Genomic DNA, 13,994 nt, shown 5'->3' with positions numbered 1-13,994 from the left:
AGTTAACTGAAGATAATATAGTAACATGAAGTGTGCTGGACGAGGGCTGTGCAGGAGGAAGGCTGTGCAGGAGGATGGCTGTGCAGGAGGAAGGCTGTGCAGGAGGATGGCTGTGCAGGAGGATGCTGTGCAGGAGGAAGGCTGTGCAGGAGGAAGGCTGTGCAGGAGGAAGGCTGTGCAGGAGGATGGCTGTGGTAGAGCTGCTACACCTACAGTAGGTGTTAGTAAGATACAGCTATAGAGACCACCAGATACAGCTATAGAGACCACCAGATACAGCTATAGAGACCACCAGCTATAGAGACCACCAGATACAGCTATAGAGACCACCAGCTATAGAGACCACCAGATACAGCTATAGAGACCACCAGATACAGCTATAGAGACCACCAGCTATAGAGACCACCAGATACAGCTATAGAGACCACCAGCTATAGAGACCACCGGATACAGCTATAGAGACCACCAGATACAGCTATAGAGACCACCAGATACAGCTATAGAGACCACCAGATACAGCTATAGAGACCACCAGCTATAGAGACCACCAGATACAGCTATAGAGACCACCAGATACAGCTATAGAGACCACCAGCTATAGAGACCACCAGATACAGCTATAGAGACCACCAGATACAGCTATAGAGACCACCAGATACAGCTATAGAGACCACCAGCTATAGAGACCACCAGATACAGCTATAGAGACCACCAGATACAGCTATAGAGACCACCAGATACAGCTATAGAGACCACCAGATAAAGCTATAGAGACCACCAGATACAGCTATAGAGACCACCAGATACAGCTATGGAGACCACCAGATACAGCTATAGAGACCACCAGATACAGCTATAGAGACCACCAGATACAGCTATAGAGACCACCAGATACAGCTATAGAGACCACCAGATACAGCTATAGAGACCACCAGATACAGCTATAGAGACCACCAGATACAGCTATAGAGACCACCAGCTATAGAGACCACCAGATACAGCTATAGAGACCACCAGATACAGCTATAGAGACAACCAGATACAGCTATAGAGACCACCAGATACAGCTATAGAGACCACCAGATACAGCTATAGAGACCACCAGCTATAGAGACCACCAGATACAGCTATAGAGACCAACAGATACAGCTATAGAGACCACCAGATACAGCTATAGAGACCACCAGATACAGCTATAGAGACCACCAGATACAGCTATAGAGACCACCAGATACAGCTATAGAGACCAAAAGATACAGCTATAGAGACCACCAGATACAGCTATAGAGACCACCAGATACAGCTATAGAGACCACCAGATACAGCTATAGAGACCACCAGATACAGCTATAGAGACCACCAGATACAGCTATAGAGACCACCAGATATGTCTCTGGGTGTTTCTGGATACGGCTATAGGGACTGTACCACTAGTGCTAGATGCTAGATACTATGATCTATAACACCCATAGATATCTTTGGTAGCAAGGTGCTGTTAGATGCTAAGTGCTGTTAGGTGTTGTTAGTTACTGTTATGTACTGCTAGGTACTGCTAGGTACTGCTAGGTACTGTTATGTACTGCTAGGTACTGCCAGTGGCTGCTAGGTACTGCTAGGTACTGTTAGGTACTGCTAGGTACTGTTAGGTACTGCTAGGTACAGTTAAGTACTGTTAGGTACTGCTAGGTACAGTTAAGTACTGTTAGGTACTGCTAGGTGCTGTTAGGTACTGTCAGGTGCTGTTATGTACTGATAGGTAGTGTTGGGTGCTGTTTGGTACTGCTAGGTGCCATTAGGTACTGCTAGGTGCTAGGTACTGTTAGGTAGTGCTAGGTGCTGTTAGGTAATGCTAGGTACAGTTAAGTACTGTTAGGTACTGCTAGGTGCTGTTAGGTACTGTCAGGTGCTGTTATGTACTGATAGGTAGTGTTGGGTGCTGTTTGGTACTGCTAGGTGCCATTAGATACTGTTATGTGCTAGTTACTGTAAGGTACTGTTAGGTGCTAGGTACTGTTAGGTGCTAGGTGCCATTAGGTACTGCTACGTGCTGTTAGGTACTGCTAGGTGCTGTTAGGTACTGCTAGGTGCTAGGTACTGTTAGGTAGTGCTAGGTGCTGTTAGGTAATGCTAGGTGCTGTTAGGTACTGCTAGGTGCTGTTAGGTACTGCTAGGTGCTGTTAGGTACTGCTAGGTGCTAGGTACTGTTAGGTAGTGCTAGGTGCTGTTAGGTGCTAGGTGCCATTAGGTACTGCTACGTGCTGTTAGGTACTGCTAGGTGCTGTTAGGTACTGCTAGGTGCTAGGTACTGTTAGGTAGTGCTAGGTGCTGTTAGGTAATGCTAGGTACTGCTAGGTAATGCTAGGTAATATTAGGTGCTGTTAGGTACTGTTAGGTATTGTTAGGTAATGATAGGTGTTAGGTACTAATCCGTGCTAGGTGCTGTTAGTTGCTGTTAGGTACTGGTAGGTACTGTTAGTTGTTAGGTACTTCTAGGTGCTAGGTGCTGTTAGGTATTGCTAGTTACTGTTAGGTACTGTTAAGTACTGCTAGCTACTGTTAGGTGCTGTTAGGTACCTCTGCTGTAGATATCTCTGCTAACAGCCCATAGAGGAGTAGGAGGCCTGATGGCACCTGGCCAAGCCCACACAGGGACACATCTGGCTGGGGATATGGGTACCTCCCCTCCCCCGTTACTCCCAGTTAGAACACACACATGTAAAGGACCTTGTCATCAGGCTGAGAGAAAATGTTGCTGTTTTGGAGCTTGAAAGACAAGAAAATCGAAACTTTTTTCACCACAAATATTTGTCTTAATATTAACACAATTTGAAATATACATTTTGATAGACCAATGTATCAGCTATCACACCATGTAAAGCAACCTCTTTTTTTTTCTTCATAAAATGCAACTACAGTGAGGGAAAAAAGTATTTCATCCCCTGCTGATTTTGTACTTTTGCCCACTGACAAAGAAATGATCAGTCTATAATTTTAATGGTAGGTTTATTTGAACAGTGAGAGACAGAATAACAACAAAACAATCCAGAAAAACGCATGTAAAATTTTTTATAAATTTATTTGCATTTTAATGAGGGAAATAAGTATTTGACCCCCTCTCAATCAGAAAGATTTCTGGCTCCCAGGTGTCTTTTATACAGGTAACGAGCTGAGATTAGGAGCACACTCTTAAAGGGAGTGCTTCTGATCTCAGCTTGTTACCTGTATAAAAGACACCTGTCCACATAAGCAATCAATCAATCAGATTCTAAACTCTCCACCATGGCCAAGACCAAAGAGCTCTCCAAGGATGTCAGGGACAAGATTGTAGACCTACACAAGGCTGGCATGGGCTACAAGACCATCGCCAAGCAGCTTGGTGAGAAGGTGACAACAGTTGGTGCGATTATTCGCAAATGGAAGAAACACAAAATAACTGTCAATCTCCCTCGGCCTGGGGCTCCATGCAAGATCTCACCTCGTGGAGTTGCAATGATCATGAGAACAGTGAGGAATCAGCCCAGAACTACACAGGAGGATCTTGTCAATGATCTCAAGGCAGCTGGGACCATAGTCACCAAGAAAACAATTGGTAACACACTACGCCGTGAAGGACTGAAATCCTGCAGCGCCCGCAAGGTCCCCCTGCTCAAGAAAGCACACATACAGGCCTGTCTGAAGTTTGCCAATGAACATCTGAATGATTCAGAGGAGAACTGGGTGAAAGTGTTGTGGTCAGATGAGACCAAAATTTAGCTCTTTGGCATCAACTCAACTCGCCATGTTTGGAGGAGGAGGAATGCTGCCTATGACCCCAAGAACACCATCCCCACCGTCAAACATGGAGGTGGAAACATTATGTTTTTGGGGGTGTTTTTCTGCTAAGGGGACAGGACAACTTCACCGCATCAAAGGGACGATGGACGGGGCCATGTACCGTCAAATCTTGGGTGAGAACCTCCTTCCCTCAGCCAGGGCATTGAAAATGGGTCGTGGATGGGTATTCCAGCATGACAATGACCCAAAACACACGGCCAAGGCAACAAAGGACTGGCTCAAGAAGAAGCACATTAAGGTCCTGGAGTGGCCTAGCCAGTCTCCAGACCTTAATCCCATAGAAAATCTGTGGAGGGAGCTGAAGATTCGAGTTGCCAAACGTCAGGCTCGAAACCTTAATGACTTGGAGAAGATCTGCAAAGAGGAGTGGGACAAAATCCCTCCTGAGATGTGTGCAAACCTGGTGGCCAATTACAAGAAACGTCTGACCTCTGTGATTGCCAACAAGGGTTTTTCCACCAAGTACTAAGTCATGTTTTGCAGAGGGGTCAAATACTTATTTCCCTCATTAAAATGCAAATCAATTTATAAAAATTTTTACATGCGCTTTTCTGGATTTTTTTGTTGTTATTCTGTCTCTCACTGTTCAAATAAACCTACCATTAAAATTACAACTGATCATGTCTTTGTCAGTGGTCAAACGTACAAAATCAGCAGGGATCAAATACTTTTTTCCCTCACTGTAACTAGATTCATGTCATTGCCATCAGACACCATAAAAGGCATTTCATCTTTACAATAACAAGTGTTTAAAGGCCCTAATCTAACGTTAGATGATTGAAATACGTAATACAAATCTCCAAACTTCTTTATGTTTTGTTTTATAGCACTATTAAATGCTCCAGGGCAAATTTAGTTAGCATTTTGGCATGTTTTTCTAGATTTAGAACATAAAACAACATTTATAAAGCAAACATTATCCATTAGGTCTAGCACCCAAATACTTCAATTGTTTAAGCATATTCTGCAGAACAGTGATTCAAATATTTTTTCTGAATTTTGACAAGAAAATAGACTCCATCAGTGACAAGTTGACAAGCCACTGACAAGGTTGACAGATACTCAAAACAGACATTTTTGCCTCTAAAAATAAAGGTTCCATACAAACATTTGTTAAATATGGAAAATGATTCATTTGAAAATCCACAATAAAACATAGCCATTCTATCAGATCGTTCAGCACTCTGACGGAGTTGACGTTAGACACAAACCTGACTGAGTTTATGTTTTACAGAATTGAGAAAAAATGATGTTTTCTTCGTTCAAGTCTTAGTAGACATTTAGTTTCTCTTCAGTTGCTTTATGACTCTACAACTTAAACGTAACATTTTTCAACCACAATTCATATTCTAATCAAAATGTATATTACATCTTAATCTATCAGGCAGATGGAATTGACTGTTTTTTGTGTTTGTATTTGTATTTATTATGGATCCCCATTAGTTCCTGCCAAGGCAGCAGCTACTCTTCCTGGGGTTTATTATGGATCCCCATTAGTTCCTGCCAAGGCAGCAGCTACTCATCCTGGGGTTTATTATGGATCCCCATTAGTTCCTGCCAAGGCAGCAGCTACTCATCCTGGGGTTTATTATAGATCCCCATTAGTTCCTGCCAAGGCAGCAGCTACTCATCCTGGGGTTTATTATGGATCCCCATTAGTTCCTGCCAAGGCAGCAGCTACTCTTCCTGGGGTTTATTATGGATCCCCTTAGTTCCTGCCAAGGCAGCAGCTACTCTTCCTGGGGTTTATTATGGATCCTCATTAGTTCCTGTCAAGGCAGCAGCTACTCTTCCTGGGGTTTATTATGGATCCCCATTAGTTCCTGCCAAGGCAGCAGCTACTCTTCCTGGGGTTTATTATGGATCCCCATTAGTTCCTGCCAAGGCAGCAGCTACTCTTCCTGGGGTTTATTATGGATCCCCATTAGTTCCTGCCAAGGCAGCAGCTACTCTTCCTGGGGTTTATTATGGATCCCCATTAGTTCCTGCCAAGGCAGCAGCTACTCTTCCTGGGGTTTATTATGGATCCCCATTAGTTCCTGCCAAGGCAGCAGCTACTCTTCCTGGGGTTTATTATGGATCCCCATTAGTTCCTGCCAAGGCAGCAGCTACTCTTCCTGGGGTTTATTATGGATCCCCATTAGTTCCTGCCAAGGCAGCAGCTACTCTTCCTGGGGTTTATTATGGATCCCCATTAGTTCCTGCCAAGGCAGCAGCTACTCTTCCTGGGGTTTATTATGGATCCCCATTAGTTCCTGCCAAGGCAGCAGCTACTCTTCCTGGGGTTTATTATGGATCCCCATTAGTTCCTGCCAAGGCAGCAGCTACTCTTCCTGGGGTTTATTATGGATCCCCATTAGTTCCCTGCCAAGGCAGCAGCTACTCTTCCTGGGGTTTATTATGGATCCCCATTAGTTCCTGCCAAGGCAGCAGCTACTCTTCCTGGGGTTTATTATGGATCCCCATTAGTTCCTGCCAAGGCAGCAGCTACTCTTCCTGGGTTTTATTATGGATCCCCATTGGTTCCTGCCAAGGCAGCAGCTACTCTTCCTGGGGTTTATTATGGATCCCCATTAGTTCCTGCCAAGGCAGCAGCTACTCTTCCTGGGGTTTATTATGGATCCTCATTAGTTCCTGCCAAGGCAGCAGCTACTCTTCCTGGGGGTTTATTATGGATCCCCATTAGTTCCTGCCAAGGCAGCAGCTACTCTTCCTGGGGTTTATTATGGATCCCCATTAGTTCCTGCCAAGGCAGCAGCTACTCTTCCTGGGATTTATTATGGATCCCCATTAGTTCCTGCCAAGGCAGCAGCTACTCTTCCTGGGGTTTATTATGGATCCCCATTAGTTCCTGCCAAGGCAGCAGCTACTCTTCCTGGGGTTTATTATGGATCCCCATTAGTTCCTGCCAAGGCAGCAGCTACTCTTCCTGGGGTTTATTATGGATCCCCATTAGTTCCTGCCAAGGCAGCAGCTACTCTTCCTGGGGTTTATTATGGATCCCCATTAGTTCCTGCCAAGGCAGCAGCTACTCTTCCTGGGGTTTATTATGGATCCTCATTAGTTCCTGTCAAGGCAGCAGCTACTCTTCCTGGGGTCCAGCAAAATTAAGGCAGTAATATACATTAGAATGCAATTTTTAAACATTAACATACATTTTACAACAGATTTCACAACACATTAAGTGTGTGTCCTCAGGCCACTGCTCTACTACCACACACCACCCAGGTGTACGTGTGTGTACAGTGTGTATGTTGTGTGTTTGTATGTGTGTTTGCACCTGTGTATGTATGTGACTCTTCAAAGTCCTCGCAGTTCCATATGGTGTATTTGTATCTATTTTTAAATCTGATTTTACTGCTTGCGTGAGTTACTTGATGTGGAATACATTTCCATGTAGCCATGGCTCTATGTAGTACTGTGCGCCTACCATGGTTAATAGTTGTGACCATGGTGATTCCAATATCGTTTGTTTAAATCTATCAAAAGTAGAGAACCTTCCAGACCATGAGTGGTCTTGTTTCACTACATGTAATGAGGACATGAAAAAGGGGTCCTTATGGTATATAGCTGACCCTGCTCATTCCTGATTCATTTAGGATTTTAGAACAATCTACCTCAGTTGACCAAATCTCTGGACAAATATTTGAGGAATCACAGTTTTGAACGAAATATTTTTTAAAGTCACATACGTCTATTGCAAGAAAATATAATTAGATCATTTTTCTGTTAATATCCATTATTGCCATTTTTTAAAATTGTAAATGTTTAATAGAGTGGCAATGCTAGAAGGTAGGGAGACGTGATAGAGGGGGAGAGAGACGTGATAGAGGGGGAGAGAGACGTGATAGAGGGGGAGAGGGGGAGAGAGACGTGATAGAGGGGAGAGAGACGTGATAGGGGGAGAGACGTGATAGAGGAGAGAGACGGATAGAGGGGAGAGAGACGTGATAGAGGGGAGAGAGACGTGATAGAGGGGGAGAGAGACGGTGATAGAGGGAGAGAGACGGAGATAGGGGGAGAGAGATGTGATAGAGGGGAGAGAGACGTGATAGAGGGAGAGAGACGTGATAGAGGGAGAGAGACGGTTATAGAGGGGGAGGACGTGATAGAGGGGAGAGACGGTGATAGAGGAGAGAGACTGAGATAGGGGGAGAGAGATGTGATAGAGGGGGAGAGAGACGGTGATAGGGGGAGAGAGACGGTGATAGAGGAGAGAGACGGAGATAGGGGGGAGAGAGACGGTGATAGGGGGGGAGAGAGACGGTGATAGAGGGAGAGAGACGGTGATAGAGGGAGAGAGACGGTGATAGGGGAAGAGACGTGATAGAGGGAGAGAGACGGATAGAGGGGGAGAGAGACGTGATAGAGGGCGGAGAGAGACGGTGATAGAGGGAGAGAGACGTGATAGAGGGGAGAGAGACGTGATAGAGGGAGAGAGCGTGATAGAGGGGGAGAGAGACGTGATAGAGGAGAGAGCGGTGATAGAGGGAGAGAGACGGTCATAGAGGGGAGAGAGACGTGATAGAGGGAGAAGACGTGATAGAGGGAGAGCGATAGAGGGAGAGACGTGATAGAGGGGGAGAGAGACGTGATAGAGGGAGAGAGACGGATAGAGGGGGAGAGAGACGGTGATAGAGGGAGAGACGTGATAGAGGGAGAGAGACTGATAGAGGGGAGAGAGACGGATAGAGGAGAGAGACGTGATAGAGGGAGAGGATAGGGGAGAGAGACGTGATAGAGGGGAGAGAGACTGTGATAGAGGGGAGAGAGACGTGATAGAGGGGAGAGAGACTGATAGAGGGGAGAGAGACGTGATAGAGGGGAGAGACGGTGATAGAGGAGAGAGACGGAGATAGAGGGAGAGAGACGGATAGAGGGGGAGAGAGACGGAGATAGAGGGGAGAGACGTGATAGAGGGAGAGAGCGTGATAGAGGGGAGAGAGACGTGATAGAGGGGAGAGAGACGTGATGAGAGACGGGATAGAGGAGAGAGGATAGAGGGGAGAGCGGATAGAGGGGGAGAGAGACGTGATAGAGGAGAGAGACTGATAGAGGGAGAGACGGTGATAGAGGGGAGAGAGACGTGATAGAGGGGGAGAGAGACGTGATAGAGGGGGGAGAGCGGATGAGAGCGTGATAGAGGAGAGAGACGGAGATAGAGGGGAGAGAGACGGATAGAGGGAGAGAGACGGAGATAGAGGGGAGAGAGACGTGATAGAGGAGAGAGAGACGTGATAGAGAGAGAGACGTGATAGAGGGGAGAGAGAGTGATAGAGGAGAGAGACGGAGATAGAGGGAGAGAGACGTGATAGAGGGAGAGAGACGGAGATAGAGGGGAGAGAGACGGTGATAGAGGAGAGAGATGATAGAGGGAGAGAGAGACGGAGATAGAGGGAGAGAGACGTGATAGAGGGAGAGAGACGTGATAGAGGGGAGAGAGACGGTGATAGAGGAGGAGAGAGATGGTGATAGAGGGGGAGAGAGGAGGAGAAGGGAAGAGAGACGGATAGAGGGGGAGAGAGACGTGATAGAGGGAGAGGCGTGATAGAGGGGAGAGAGACGTGATAGAGGGGAGAGAGACGGAGATAGAGGGGAGAGAGACGGAGAGAGGGGGAGAGAGGTGAAGAGAGATAGAGGGGAGAGAGAGCGTGATAGAGGGAGAGAGACGTGATAGAGAGACGTGAGAGAGACGGTGATAGAGGGGAGAGAGACGTGATAGAGGGGGAGAGAGACGTGATAGAGGGGGAGAGAGACGTGATAGAGGGGGAGAGAGACGGAAGAGGGGACGAAGAGGAGAGAGACGTGATAGAGGGAGAGACGGGATAGAGGAGAGACGGATAGAGGGAGAGAGACGTGATAGAGAGACGTGATAGAGGGGAGAGAGACGTGATAGAGGGGAGAGAGACGTGATAGAGGGGAGAGAGACGAGAGGGGAGAGGTGATAGAGGGGAGAGACGGATAGAGGAGAGAGACGGAGATAGAGGGGAGAGAGAGACGTGATAGAGGAGAGACATAGAGGGGAGAGAGACGTGATAGAGGGGAGAGAGACGGTGATAGAGGAGAGAGTGAGAGAGAGGGAGAGAGACGTGATAGAGGGGAGAGAGTGATAGAGGAGAGTGATAGAGGGGAGAGAGACGGTGATAGAGGAGAGAGACGGTGATAGAGGGGGAGAGAGACGGATAGAGGGAGAGAGAGACGTGATAGAGGGGAGAGAGACGTGATAGAGGAGAGAGACGAGATAGAGGAGAGAGAGATAGTGAGAGAGAGGAGAAGAGAGAGAGATAGATGGGGAGAGAGACGGAGATGAGGGGAGAGAGACGTGATAGAGGAGAGAGACGTGAGTAGAGGGGGGAGAGAGACGGTGATAGAGGGGGAGAGAGACGGTGATAGAGGGGGAGAGAGACGAGATAGAGGGAGAGAGACGGAGATAGAGGGAGAGAGACGTGATAGAGGAGAGAGACGGTGATAGAGGAGAGAGACGGTGATAGAGGGGAGAGAGACGGATAGAGGAGAGACGTGATAGAGGGAGAGAGAGGGAAGAGGGGGAGAGAGACGTGATAGAGGGGGAGAGAGACGGTGATAGAGGGGGAGAGAGACGGTGATAGAGGGGAGAGAGACGGTGATAGAGGGGGAGAGAGACGGTGATAGAGGGGAGAGAGACGTGATAGAGGGAGAGAGACGGTGATAGAGGGGGAGAGAGACGTGATAGAGGGAGAGAGAGGATAGAGGAGAGATGAGGAGAGAGACGTGATAGAGGGGAGAGAGACGTGATAGAGGGGGAGAGAGACGTGATAGAGGGGGAGAGACGGTGATAGAGGGGAGAGACGGTGATAGAGGGGAGAGAGACGTGATAGAGGGAGAGAGACGGTATAGAGGGAAGAGACGGTGATAGAGGGAGAGAGACGTGATAGAGGGGAGAGAGACGTGATAGAGGGAGAGAGAGAGGTGATGAGGGAGAGGGATAAGGAGAGAGGTGATAGAGGGGAGAGAGAGATGATAGAGGGAGAGAGACGGTGATAGAGGGAGAGAGACGTGATAGAGGGGAGAGAGACGGTGATAGAGGGAGAGAGACGGTGATAGAGGGGAGAGAGACGTGATAGAGGAGAGAGACGGGATAGAGGGAGAGAGACGTGATAGAGGGGAAGAGACGGATAGAGGGGAGAGAGACGGTGATAGAGGGGAGAGAGACGAGATAGAGGGGAGAGAGACGTGATAGAGGGAGAGACGGTGATAGAGGGAGAGAGACGTAGATAGAGGGGGAGAGAGACGTGATAGGGGAGAGAGACGGATAGAGGAGAGAGAGACGGATAGAGGGAGAGAGAGGGAGAATATAGAGGGAGAGAGAGTGATAGAGGAGAGAGACGTGATAGAGGGGGAGAGAGAGACGTGATAGAGGGGAGAGAGACGTGATAGAGGGAGAGAGACGTGATAGAGGAGAGAGGAGGAGAGAGACGTGATAGAGGGGGAGAGAGACGGTGATAGGGAGAGAGTGATAGAGGGAGAGAGAGTGATAGAGGGGAGAGAGACGTGATAGAGGGGAGAGAGACGGTGATAGAGGGGAGAGACGGAATAGAGGGAGAGAGACTGATAGAGGGAGAGAGACGTGATAGAGGGGAGAGAGACGTGATAGAGGAGAGAGACGGTGATAGAGGGAGAGACGGATAGAGGAGAGAGACGTGATAGAGGGGGAGAGAGACGTGATAGAGGGGGAGAGAGACGTGATAGAGGGGGAGAGAGACGGTATAGAGGGGAGGGAGACGGTGATAGAGGGGGAGAGAGACGGTGATAGAGGAGAGAGCGTGATAGAGGGGGGGACTGATAGAGGGGAGAGAGTATAGGGAGAGACAGTGATAGAGGGAGAGAGAGACAAGAGAGGGGGGGAGAGAGACGGTGATAGAGGAGGAGGAGGAGAGAGACGATAGAGGGGAGAGACGGGATAGAGGGGAGAGAGACGGTGATAGAGGGAGAGAGACGGATAGAGGGGGAGAGAGACGGGATAGAGGGGAGAGAGAACGGTGATAGAGGGAGAGAGACGGATATAGAGGAGAGAGACGTATAGAGGGGAGAGAGACGTGATAGAGGAGAGAGACGGTGATAGAGGAGGAGACGGTGATAGAGGGAGAGAGACGTGATAGAGGGGGAGAGAGACAGTGATAGAGGGAGAGACGGATAGAGGGGGAGAGAGACGGTGATAGAGGAGAGAGACAGAGATAGAGGGAGAGAGACGTGATAGAGGAGAGAGAGGATAGAGGAGAGACGGGATAGAGGAGAGAGACGGTGATAGAGGGAGAGACGTGATAGAGGGAGAGAGCGGATAGAGGGAGAGAGACGTGATAGAGAGAGAGACGGAGAGGGGGAGAGAGACGTGATAGAGGGGAGAGACGGAGATAGAGGAGAGAGACGTGATAGAGGGAGAGAGCGAGGGAGGTGTAGAGGGGAGAGAGACGTGATAGAGGAGAGAGAGGGATAGAGCAGAGGAGAAGAGAGGAGGGAGAGAGAGACCGTGATGAGGGGGAGGAGGACGTGATAGAGGAGAGAGACGGTGAAGAGAGGGAGAGAGACGGAGGGGGAGAGGAGAGAGACTGATAGAGGGGAGAGAGACGAGATAGAGGGGAGAGAGACGGATAGAGGGGGAGAGAGATATGAGGGAGAGAGACGTGATAGAGGGAGAGAGACGTGATAGAGGGGGAGAGAGACGGTGATAGAGGGAGAGAGACGGACAGAGGGGAGGGACGTAGAGGGGAGAGACGGGATAGGGGGGAGAGAGACATAGAGGGGGAAAGTGATAGAGGGGAGAGAGACGATAGGGGAGAGAGACGTGATAGAGGGGAGAGAGACGGTGATAGAGGGAGAGAGACATAGAGGGGGAGAGAGACGTGATAGAGGGGGAGAGAGACGGATAGAGGGGGAGAGAGACGGATAGAGGGGAGAGAGAGACGGGATAGAGGGGAGAGAGAGACGGTGATAGAGGGGAGAGAGCGGGATAAAGGGGAGAGAGACGTGATAGAGGGAGAGAGACTGTGATAGAGGGGAGAGAGACGTGATAGAGGGGGAGAGAGACGTGATAGAGGGAGAGAGACTATGGAGGGAGAGGATAGAGGGAGAGAGACGGTGATAGAGGGGGAGAGACGGTATAGAGGGGGAGAGAGACGTGATAGAGGGGGAGAGAGACGGGATAGGGGGGAGAGAGACGGTGATAGAGGGAGAGAGACGGATAGAGGGGGGAGACTAGAGGGGGAGAGAGACGGTGATAGAGGGAGCAGAGACGGTGATAGAGGGGGAGGAGACGATAGAGGAGAGAAGGGAGAGAGACGTGATAGAGGGGAGAGAGACTGATAGAGGGGGAGAGACGATAGAGGGGAGGGCGGATGAGGGAGAGAGAGTGATAGAGGGGAGAGAGACTTGATAAGAGGGGAGAGAGACGGATAGAGGGGAGAGAGGATAGGGAGAGAGGGAGAGGGAGAGAGACGATGAGGGGGAGAGAGACGTGATAGAGGGGAGAGAGACGGATGGGGGGGGAGAGGGAAGAGCGGGAGGGGAGAGAGACGGATGATAGAGGAGAGAGACGCGATAGAGGGGGAGAGAGACGTGAATAGAGGGGAGAGAGATTAGAGGGGAGAGAGACGGTGATAGAGGGAGAGAGAGTGAGAGGGGAGAGAGAGGGAAGGGAGCGGTGATGAGGGAGAGGGTGATAGGAGGGGGAGAGAGACGGATAGAGGGGGAGAGAGACTTGATAGAGGGAGAGAGAGACGGTGATAGAGGGGAGAGAGACGGATAGGGGGGGGGGAGAGAGACAATAGAGGGAGAGAGACGATAGAGGGCTGATGGGAGAGAGATCGTGATAGAGGGGGAGAGAGACGGATGAGGGGGGAGAGAGACGTGATAGAGGGGGAGAGAGAGACGGTGATAGAGGGGGGGAGAGACTGATGAGGAGAGAGAGACGTGATAGAGGGGGAGAGAGACGGTGATAGAGGGGGAGAGAAGACGTGATAGAGGGTAGGAGACGTGATAGAGGGGAGAGGCGTGATAGAGGGGAGAGAGACGATAGAGGGGGAGAGGGGGGAGAGAGACGTGATAGAGGGGAGGACGGGATAGAGGGAGAGAGACGGTGATAGAGGGAGAGAGACTGTGATAGAGGGGGGTAGAGGGGGGAGAGA

The sequence above is a fragment of the Coregonus clupeaformis genome, unplaced genomic scaffold (assembly GCF_020615455.1).
Source record: "Coregonus clupeaformis isolate EN_2021a unplaced genomic scaffold, ASM2061545v1 scaf0789, whole genome shotgun sequence".
NCBI lineage: Eukaryota > Metazoa > Chordata > Actinopteri > Salmoniformes > Salmonidae > Coregonus > Coregonus clupeaformis.
Note: the sequence above shows the minus strand (reverse complement) of the source record.